The sequence below is a fragment of the Gymnodraco acuticeps genome, unplaced genomic scaffold (genome assembly GCF_902827175.1).
Source record: "Gymnodraco acuticeps unplaced genomic scaffold, fGymAcu1.1, whole genome shotgun sequence".
Classification (NCBI taxonomy): Eukaryota; Metazoa; Chordata; class Actinopteri; order Perciformes; family Bathydraconidae; genus Gymnodraco; species Gymnodraco acuticeps.
The window spans coordinates 478,445-490,577 of record NW_022991031.1 but is presented as its reverse complement, the minus strand read 5'-3'; the positions used below and the strand labels follow the sequence as shown (position 1 = coordinate 490,577).

Below are 12,133 nucleotides of genomic sequence, written 5' to 3'. Positions count from 1 at the left end.
ACATCTTATTGAATTTGTTTTGGTAAGATGACTGAAATAAGGTCTGGGGTTATTGACATAGTATATGTCAGTAAATACTCCAGTGGTGGTTTACACCCCAACAAAGATTCTATGTATCATAATAACAGCGGTTGCTACATGAGACGTACATTAGCGGCCTTTAGCTTAGCGGTGGTGATGCGCAGCCATGTGACCGTCATCTTTATAGCCAAACATTAGCTAATTTTTTAAGCTTCAAAATTCAAAAAAGTGGTGTTAATATGTGGATATTATCCTGCTAAATAAAACATTTAAGTATCATGACAAAGACCTTCTGCAAATTGCTTTCTGTGGAGGGACCACCCGTGATGCTAACTTCAGGGACAGCCTCCTACAATAGAACATCACTGCACCACTCTATAACATTCACATTTTAAAGAACAAAACATGGAAGCAAATAGATGTAATAGTTTGTTAAAGGTCCCATGTCATGGCCATTTCTACTGATCATAATTCCATTGTTGAGGTCTACTAGAATAGATTTACATTGTTCAATGTTCCAAACTCACATTGGTTTCTCACACAGCATCTCTGTATAGTCTGTGTATTCACTCTCTGTCCTACAAGGCTTGTTGGAGCTCCTGCCCCCCCCCCCCCCTCCCTATGAGCCCACTGTGCTCTGATTGGTCAGCTCGCCCACTCTGTTCTGATGGGTCCACCACCGTTACAGCGGAACATCAGTGATTATGTGTTACAATGGCGTTAGCAACCAGAACATGACACCAGTAATGACAAACAGATGAGAATGCTGCGTGAGGTCTGGGTGTCGTGTTGGCGGGACATTGCGTGGCTCGCTGCTGTGAGGAGCGGACAGTGTGAGCTGGGTTCATTTCCTGCTTGCTGCGTGGGGTCTGCGAGACATCGCGAATGGACGCGGGAAGGGTGGGGGGTGCTGAGGGGGCTGCAGCGCCCCCATCTGCGAGGCTCCACTAGTACCCGAACCCCCCCCCCTCCCCAGCGCGTCACCGTTTTGCCGCTGAGAGAGTGTGTGTGTGTGTGTGTGTGTGTGTGTGTGTGTGTGTGTGTGTGTGTGTGTGTGTGTGTGTGTGTGTGTGTGTGTGTGTGTGTGTGTGTGTGTGTGTGGAGGTCCCAATGAGGCGTTCTGGGGCAGCATAGACAGGTATTTTCTGTGTTAGAGTTTTATTCGCTTCAGTTCAGGGTGTACTTTGAGGGTTTGTGACTCTGTAGACCGTTTACATGCAGAAAAAGCTTCATACTGTACAGTAACACAAGGGGACGGGTAATAACCAGAAAAGCATGACCTGGGACCTTTAATGTTTTTCAGTGGTAAATAATTCCTTTTCTCACTTCCCTCTATTGGTATCAGATCAGATCGTTTTGGTTTTATCTCAGATGTGTGCCTCTACCCAAATTCAATGGAGGTGAATTACATATAGTTTGTGCTACTGAATGCATCAAGTTGCACCTACTAAAATTCAACAAAACCCCTTCATCACTTCAGTCACAACACTGTCTAACAATCTGAGGTAATAAAGTGTTTACAGACATTTAAGAACATTTAAATCTTGTTTTCAAAAATCAAATACTTCTAAAACTACTATGGAAACATGCTCTTGGGCTTTATTGAGAAATATATTATACAAATAGACTGTGCATATGTTATCTATTCATAAACATTTCCTTTTCTATATTTATATTGCCAATCAATCAAAAAACAACACTACAGTGTTGTCACTAATTACATAGTCATTACAGCTTGTATTTCTCTATAAAAAGAGATGGGAGGCGGCTAGTGGAGTACTTCGTGACCACAGAGTGTGAACGTTGTGATGAGCTGTTTTAGCGCAGTTCTCCAGTGAAGGGGGGGAGTCTCCCTCCGCAGCCGGTTGGCGTAGTTTTGGCACAATTCCGTTGTACAGACCGACGTTAACAGCAGCCCTGTCTGTGCACACGGAGACCGACTCTGTCGTCCGGTGATCTAACCGCCTTCTGGAAAAGCTTCACAAGTACGTCGGTACGCAAATGCGCTTTGTGACACAAGTGACGGTAGCCTACGCATTTCAGATTACGCACATAACCTGCGTACCAGTTATGTGCACCCCTGTACTACAGCAAAAGTATTCTCCGTCGGGACTTCCTGCAACAACACCACGCCGTTATCAAAGATGTTCTATTGAGAAGACGATCACTACGTGACAAAAGTTTTCAAAACCGTGGCTACTGAAATCAATCTTACTAACTGCTGTCTGTGCAATTTACTCCGCGCGAGTTGGCAGACTTTATTTTGCTTACTTTAACATCATTTTTCATGGTGGGGCTAAGCCATTTCTTGGTATGGGTGTAGCCTACCCCAGCCATACCCTGGCGCTGCCACTGGTGGCACGTATGGGGCGGGCCATTCTGCACATGCGTTAAATGCGTTAAATATTTTAACGCAATTCATTCAAAAAATTAATTACCGCCGTTAACGCGATCATTTTGACAGCACTAATTATTATAATAACTTTTTTCAGAGTTGACAGACATAAATGAAATGTCCTTTAGAAATCTGAGAAAAAATACTTTACAAATGTATCAGTCCCTACAATACATACAATATGTTATGAGGCAATAAACTAGATTATAATCCCTTGAATATTCTAGTAATATTATAAAGGGAATACATTAAGTCCAAAGTGATCTTGAACGCTGGATCAGCAATCATTAAGAATTACTTTATTAGATTGTCTTCATTTTCTGCTTTCCTATTATGGAGGATAATATTGGCTAATAAATCTACATCTTCAGCTTCACACAGGTCTGACCTACCATGGTCCTCCCTGACAGTGAACGTGTTGACTCCTAGAAGGGAGCACAGGTGGAGCAAATAACAGTAATGAAAGCCCCTCCATTCAGCCGGGTTACTGACCTGACGGAGGGCAGCAGGATCCTGAAAGAGGCTGACCTGTCAACCCTGTCTCCTAAAAATGACGTTCCCACAGAACTAAACTGCATTCTCAATTACGTTTAGCTAGAAATGTATTTTCTCCCACGTTACGTTTGTTTTGGGCGTATCTCAAATACGTTTACTTTCTACATATCTTTGCCATTTATTGTCTTGCTTATAATAATGATAATAGTAATTTATTCATATAATTTTAGAGCAAACGTATTTTCGGGGTGGCGGCTCACTGTTGTTCAGTTTACCAAATCCGTTATTATGGTGGCTAATGGGTAAATAATCACAATATTGTTTGTAGTCGTTTCATACTGCATTCTCAATTGCGTTTAGCTAGAAACTTATTTTCTCCACAACAAGTCCTCCAACTCATACGACCAAATAAGTCGATTGTTCAAGCAGTTTATTACGGCCTATAATCACGTTTTAAAGTTTTGGACCTCTAGTGCTCCCGTTGACTGCAAACCCTCCGGTGGGTCGTATATTCACAAATAACCCCCTCTGGAAAATCCAAAATTGTAGGATAGTTTGGCCATTAAAATGCTTTTTGATTAGATCTCTAGCGAGAAGTGTATATTGTACTTTTAGAATCCACGTCCAGTGGATGTGTAGGATCTATAGTTTGATAGATATTACGAAGATGACTTGAGGTCTCGCCAGGAGAACGTCAATATACTACGTCTTTCCCCCTATTCATTTCTATTGATGGCAGCGCCCATGTAAAGTTAGCGTCAACCCTCACGGGGTGAAAACAGTATTTCCGGTCTCGAAGTTTTCATAGTAAAACCGGAAGTATTCCCATCACTGTCAAATTATTTGACAGTGATATCTGCATTACTCATCAACTAAAAAACATCAGTTTATCCTTGTTAATTACACAACATTGATTGGTTTAAATTGTGTACAATGCTTTTGTGTGTTGTGCACACCAGTCCCTTTGCTTGACAAACCCTGTGATTAGTCCTCAAGCTCTGTGATTGGATGTTGGAGTGGCAGTGCGCCAAGGTTACGCCGAGCGTCAAACAGCACTTTGAAATGGAACGAAGCCGCCATGGCAGACTATCCAAAACAGGATTCGAACTAGAGCATCCCACCCCCCAGAACTACACATGCGGGCCAGAGCCCTGATGCTCGGTATTTGTGTGTTTCATGTTCTATGGCACGTCTCTACTGGGAATTGTAGTTCTCAAAGACGTTTTCGTATTTCCCACAATTAGAAGTTGCCAGTATTAAACTGTGTACACCCCTGGAGGTTTAGGGGATGGGAAACACATTGGTGTCATCAAATTTAAAACATGTAATTAATAAATGGGTGAAAATTGTTGTGTCCCTAATGGACAGCATTATATACCCACATGATAGCTAAGGTCAGAAGAGCTTTATTTAACAGCTGGTCTTATGTCTGTGATCCCTCCTTTTGTTAATTGATAAGCCTGAAACATGCACTTGTCAAGGTTGAACTTGGCAAATATGGCATAGCCATCGATCATCTTAACATAAGATAGGATAAGATATACTTTATTGATCCCAAGTTGGGAAATGTTTTTGTTACAGCAGCATGTACAACATGCAATTTATTGTTACTTTGTAATTCTACTCCACTACAATTCAGAGGTTAACCTGGTATTTTTACTCCACTACATTTATTTGAGTTACTTTGCAGATTCTGATTAATGATGTGAAATATAAACAACCCTTAAAGCAGAGTAAAATTCAGTGAAGGTGATTGTCAAGTGCCAACAATCAGGCGAGATATTTGATAGTTGGTGCTTGAGAAGACTAAACATTTATCTGCAGATCTCTATAAAGTATATTCATTACTCGTTATTCTCTACTAACAGTTGCATTTCAAGACATCTATCAATATGTGTATACCTCCACCATTAAACCGTCATATTTTGCACATTTCTTATTCTATCTACATATAAGAGTATAATTAATATGTATAATATCAGTTAAAATAAGTGCTTCAACATTAACATTGTAAGAAAGTTGATTGTCGAATCCCAAAACAAACTATGCAATATATTAGACGTTAAGTACTTTGTCAGGCTTAATATTTATCTGTAGATAGATACCCCCAAAGCTTTTTTCTTATTTGAAAGAAGACCTTAACCTAAAGTATTCTTTAATGTGTTAATAAAGGTTAATTAGTTTGTCTGTTTTGCACATCCTCATATTAATATATTTGTACATCCGGCACTAAACAGTTTTATTGTAGAGATCACTTACAGTATCTTCTTGATTTTTTATATTCTATATTTCTATCATTGACCTTCTACTTTCTCCCTATGAAAGTATGTACTCTTAATATTTAAAATGTTTCATAAAACACAACATATCCAACAAAACATGCAGCAAAGATTAGCAACACAACCCTTACCTGCATTGCAATTACTCTAAACGTGTAATAACGTGCTTTAACCACTAGGTGGTGCGGGTTAAAAAACTGTCAAGTTTACAGGTGAATAATGAATAGTTGGTTGAAAGTTCTGATGTTCAATATTGTAAATAGTGAGATTTTCCAGTTTCTTATATTTATATAAATAGTTTGTTGAAAAAAACATATTTGTAATAAATTGTTGGTTGAAAAAAAAATTATAATGCTCAATTTGTATTTATACACATCACATGCTCCTTGGAATATAATATGAAGTCATTATTCAGTCCTAACGTATCTCAGTCCCTGCTGTGGGGAAAGTAGAGTGATACACACCTATTTTACTACATTTTTATATTCCTTTTAGACATGAATTACACATTTATATACAGTGTAATTCATATATTTCACTACTTTTGTAAGTTTGTAAGTCTAAGACTTTGGTAACACCAAACCGACAGAAAATATGGTCTTAACATGACCCAGTGGTCTAGTTCAGTGATTCTCAAATGGGGGTACGCGGACCCCTAGGGGTACGTTGGGGTACTGCAGGGGGTACGTGAGATGTAAAAAAAAAAAAAAAAGTTAATTAAAAAAATACCATGCATGATTACAAAAAATATCTTAGTACAATAAGTTAAATAGAAAACACAATTTTATATAAAATATTCCTAGAACCTCATATAAACATGTCAAATTGGTTTATTGTATTTTATAGTTTTGCATAATATATAATTGTGTTCATTGGTTTGTTAAACAGATATTACTTCAGTTGAAAAACTCCTTTGAAAAATCAGTTTAAATTGTTTTTCTTTTTTCATGCATAAAATGAAAAATATCCTTAGTTTGTTGTAATGCATGCATGAAGGAGGTAATCAATCACACACTGAGGGAATATCACTATATTGGAATTATTTGTATAGGCTTTTTCGATCAAACATTTTCGGGGTCGGTCAGGGGGTACTTGGCATGAGAACATGTTTCAAAGGGGGTACATTACTGAAAAAAGTTTTGAGAAGCACTGGTCTAGTTAATAAAACATAATAATATCAAACATAATATTACTATTAACTTATTTGTAACATCTTCAGGAACTACCTTTCCAACTCCTCAACAGTTGCCTGTTTTTGACTGTTACAGGTGTATACAGGTTCATGGTACAATGCATTAGCTTCAAATCGAGAGAGAGACACCAGAAACTGTATTTGTCTACAATGCCATAATAACTTTTTCATTATTAGTGTAGGACACTTGTGTACGTATAACATCTGAAGATGTGTAGTTTTATTCATGTTTTCACATAATTTTACAGGATATTGCTATACTATTTCACATATTGTAGTCCTACACATTAATATCTGATTTGTAAAACATCACAGACAGAAAGGTCTATCTGTCATTTAATGGTAAGCTATTGAAGTTCTGATTCCATAGATGTGTCTCCCATCACCCAAATCCCCTGACATGCTCTCAACTCAGTATTTACATTCTTTAATTCAAAGAATTATCTACCAATTGGATCAAATATAAAAGTCAGCCGAATTAGTGTTGATACTGCAAGGAGACGTATTGTGTGAAAAGAAATGTAAGATGTTGTTTAATTGCTGATATAATTATGATCCACGTCACGTTTTCAGTTCTTCCAGTTTGTCTAGAAGTCTTCTCAGATCTGTAATATTTAATGCAGCCGAACCGTGTATTACAATGCCGTTATATGATGACTTTCAAAGAGAAAAGCAAGCACACTCGGAATAAAGTATTATTTTCTTTAAATGTTTTCGGATTTCAAATCGCATAAACACCATATCCCAGCGTGCATTGCGGCTCAAACATCCAATCACCGATCTTCAACGATAGCTGAGGATAAAAAGGATAAACAAGGATGTTTTTTTAGTTGATGAGTACTGCAGATATCACTGTCAAAACATTTGACAGTGAGGGGAATACGGTTTTATTATGAAAACTGAGGGTTGACGCTAACTGTACATGGACGCTACCGTCAATAGAAATGAATAGGGGGAAAGACGTAGTATATACACGTTCTCCTGACGAGACCTCAAATCATCTTCGTAATATCTATCAAACTATAGATCCTACACATCCACTGGACATGGATTCTAAAAGTACAATATACACTTCTCGCTAGAAATCTAATCAAAAAGCATTTTAATGGCCAAACTATCCTACAATTTTGGATTTTCCAGAGGGGGTTATTTGTGAACATAAGACCCTCCGGAGCGTTTGCAGTCAACGGGAGCACTAGAGTGTCCTTGGGCAAGACACTTCACCTGAACTTGCTCCTGTGGGTATTGTCCACAGTGACCATTGCATGTATACAAAATATGTGTAATGTGTATTTGTAAAGCGCTTTGAGCATCTGGAAAAGCGCTATAATAAATGTAAGGAATTATTATTATTATTAGAGGTCGAAAACTTTAAAACATGATTATAGGCCGTAATAAACTGCTAGAACAATCGACCTATTTGGTCGTATGAGTTGGAGGACTTGTTGTGGAGAAAATACGCAATTGAGAATGCAGTATGAAACGACTACAAACAATATTGTGATTATTTACCCATTAGCCAGCATAATAACGGATTTGGTAAGAATAAAACCTTTTATTTTATATTCTATAATGATACAACACTTTTACAATAGGAACTCTGCACAATGAGTTATTTTACTTTTGACACTGAGTACATTTGGCTGATGGTACCTTTACTTGAGTAACATTTTGAACTCACGACTTTGAGCTGTAATGGAGTATTTTTAGGCTGTAATATTAGTATTTTTTTATTTAGCTGATAGATGGATTAGTACTTTATTAATCCCAAATTGGGAAATGATTTAGTGAGGGTAAAGTAAGTAGGGGATCTGAGTTATTCTTCCATCACTGATGCCTTGTTTGAACGGATGCTTCATCCAAAAAAAATTATCATTTGTATATTAATAACTCACCCCGTTTTTGTTTAAACCCTTTTTCCATGTACATAGAAGTAAACACAGGAAATAAAGCCTGAATAGATGTTTAAAGAAAAATAGTGCAGCTTTTAACAACAATACAACTGTATCGAACTGCAGCTCAGAAAACTGCAGTGCAGTCCAATTCTCAGTACTTCACAAACACATGTTTTGATATAATCCCTTACTCCCCTAAACACCGTGTCAAAGACCTTATGACATTTCTTAGAATGTTGTCTTGAGCCCATAACATCTTTCATGGAGGTCAAGGAGAAGTGCTTGGAGAAAAGAGATAGGTTTGGATATAATAGTATTTTTCTGTCAGGAAGGTTAAATGACCCTGAGTGTCAGCTATGATAACAGCTGTTAGAACTCTCTAAATCATAGGTATGGAGCCTCAATGCCTCCTTCATCTTAGGATACACTGGACTATCCTTTACAAAAGGAAAGGAGAACTTGATGTCCCACAACATTTACAGGGACGCACCAATCTGAAAACAGCATCTTTCTTTAACCCCATGATTTTTTCTTTTTGAGATTAACGAAAAGTGCAAAAAACATAGGACCTGATTTTTCACAGAAGCATACTGTACATGAGCGTCAGTGAAGTGATGTCTTTCATCTTAACTCTTCTGCATCTCAACATGCTGCCGAATTGAAACTCTACCGATCATAACAGCAGGTAAAGCTGTGACAAAAATGCAGAGGTGGGAGAAGTACTCAGATCTTGTACTTGAGTAAAAGTAGAAGTGCTCAGATCTTGTACTTGAGTAAAAGTAGAAGTGCTCAGATCTTGTACTTGAGTAAAAGTAGAAGTACTCAGATTTTGTACTTGAGTAAAAGTAGAAGTGCTCAGATCTTGTACTTGAATAAAAGTAGAAGTGCTCAGATCTTGTACTTGAGTAAAAGTAGAAGTACTCAGATCTTGTACTTGAGTAAAAGTAGAAGTACTCAGATGTTGTACTTTAAAAGTAGAAGTACTCAGATCTTGCACTAGAGTAAAAGTAGAAGTACCAGAGTGTAGGAATACTCTGTTACAGTAAAAGTCCTGCATTCAAAATGTTCCTAAAGTAAAAGTAGAAAAGTATTATCATCAAAATATAGTGAAAGTAGCGACAGTAAAAGTAGTGATTGTGCAGATTGGTCCATTTCAGAATAATATATATGATATGTTTTATAATGATTGATCATGAAAGTGTTCTCAAAGCTGGTAAAGGTGCAGCTAGTCTGAATGACTTTGTATTCTGCAGGGTAGCTTGTGGATTTACTCCAGGTGGAACTAAAGTCTGATTCAACACTTGATTAGATTTCACATCATTCATCCACATCTGTGAAGTAACTACAGGTATTAATACATGTAGTGGAGGAAAAGTACACCATTTATTTACCTCTGAGCTGTAGAGGAGTAGAAGTAAGAAGTAGCAAAACAATTGAAATACTCAAGTAAAGTACATGTCCCTCAAAATTGTACTTAGGTACAGTACTTGAGTAAATGTACTTTGCACCACTGCAACATGATGCTTGTATCTAGTTCTAACATCCCAACACAGCTCATTATTTTTAATTAGCCACACCTTTTAGCGTGTTTGTGCTAGCAGTGGTGAATCCAGCACCTTCAGCGGCTCCAGACCAGAGGCCAGAGTGAGGATCTGACAGACTACAACAGACAGCAGGAGAATTGCACCGCTATTGTGACTAATTATATTTGAATCACAGAGGAAAAGAGGCTGAACTGATCTGCTGGGCTCAATGGCTTTCTCCCTCTGCGCGCGTGTGTGGGTGTGTGTGTGTGTGTGTGTGTGTGTGTGTGTGTGTGTGTGTGTGTTGTGTGTGTGTTGTGTGTGTGTGTGTGTTTGTGTGTGTGTGTGTGGTGTGTGTGTGTGTGTGTGTGTGTGTGTGTGTGTGTGTGTGTGTGTGTGTGTGTGTGTGTGACGTCAAAGAGACACAAATGAGCAGTTTGGCTATAAAAAGAGAATGCGGGGAAAGGACCAGCTGCAGGAGCATCAGCAGCTCTCACCCACGCACAGCCTCACTTCACTGCAGCGCCACTCTCTCCTACTGTAATGAGCGAGGAACATCGGAAAACAGCGGAACACAGCGGAACACTGTGGAACACTGCGTAACAGCCTCACTCTGTCATTAGTGCACATGCTATTGTGGGAGATTTGGTGCATTTCTGAGAGATCTGTGTCCGTGTTCTGAGAAATATGTGCATGTGACAGTCAGTGACAGTGTGTTAGACTGAAAAAACTGAAACGTTGACTTGAATTAAGTTTATTATGTCAACAATTTCTCATCACTGTATTAGGTTAGTTGAAAGCAATATTTAGCAATAGTTGAACCTAATATTTTCAATTCAAACTTAATATTATTCCTTTCAACTAAACTAATAGATTGATGTGAAATGTGTTCATATCAATTACAGTCAATGTTTCTGTTTTTGCAGTACAACCAGGCTTGGGGGGTATCTGATACAAAAAAGGCAACTGTATTCCCCTACAGTTACATTTTAAAATAAAGATCAATATATTATAGGGAGAATTGCCGCCTGAATTTTCTTATGGGTTATTATTTAATTTAAATATCATTTTACAAATGTAGTTGTTGACCACCTGATTTAAAAAAAAACGTATGTTTCATTTAAATTAGTCTATTAACCAGAAACACTTATAAACTACTGTTTGTAGTTTAAGATGATACATTTGGTATCGTAATTATCTTTCTGTCTCTGTGACATTGCTGTTTTCTTACATAATACACCTAAGTAAAAAACATCTTATTTATATTTAATTTCTCTTGTATTTATTTGCATTGCATTTGACACTATTGGTGTCCACTGCACTCAGTATATATACAGGCTGTGGATTGTTTCCTTGGCAACACCTGTCTGTTTGGATGGCTTAAAGCAGCAGCATCAGAATAACAGGTATTGGAACAGAGAGGCTGAAGATAATAATTTTCAGATTCAACATATAGAGCCGGGGGGATGGGGACAGCTTTAATGTGTTCAGACACCACTGAAGCTGTGTTTGGTCTGCCGCAATCAAAGAGGTCTATATTGTTTGAAAGGTCTTCCTCAGCTGTTACTTTAATGCTTAGTGTTAGAATTTGTATTTATTTGAGTGTGTGTTTTGAGACTTGTCTTTGATTCGTCTGTTTAATCCTGAAAGCCTCTCTCTCTCAGAAAGTGCCTCACTGCTGTTTACTGAGATCTAATTCACTAGCTGTCTAATCTGCACTTCAAACAATCCTTCTGTGTTGTATTTGAACTCATCTCAATGGTTTTGTCTCTACAACAGAAAAGGACTGCTCATGTGTAACTCTTGGCCTTCTGTCCTCTCTGTGTCCACTTTGGAGGACATCAGGGCCTTTAGGGAGGAGGTGTGTCACTTTGACTTTTCTCATCTGTCCACGACCAGAAGGCAGTGTTTCTTTTTTACAACCATGATCTCCATCTTTCCCTAACCTTAACTGCATAGTTTTTATTGCCTAACCTTAACCAAATCTTAAAGTACTATTGATATGTGTTGATCATAAACTACTGAACTAACATTTGCTTTTTTGTGTGTCCAAGTAGTCCTGCTACTTCTGTTAGGTGGCAATACTTCTGTTATGTGGTCGGCGAACAAAGCACTATGCTAATAGTTTTTTAAAAATCGTTTCCCCCCACTATTTAATAAAAGTACCACTATACCATAAACGCAGCTTTAAAAGACAACACTATAACAAATAATCCACCGTTATTTTGTCTTGGGTTGAACAATCTTTCTAATGCAAATGATCCTATCGATAGTTGGCGAGCTTGCTAGTAAGCTAGCTAGCTAGCTAACAGCAGCACTTCCTGTGCGGGAAC

At 38.0% G+C, this 12,133-nt stretch overlaps 1 protein-coding gene across 8 annotated transcripts in view; it reads right to left on the bottom strand.

The window, feature by feature from the left end:
- The window catches only part of dlgap1a (discs, large (Drosophila) homolog-associated protein 1a), a 199,717-nt gene that overhangs the window by 105,158 nt on the left and 82,426 nt on the right, over nucleotides 1-12,133 (bottom strand). The window lies entirely within an intron of this gene.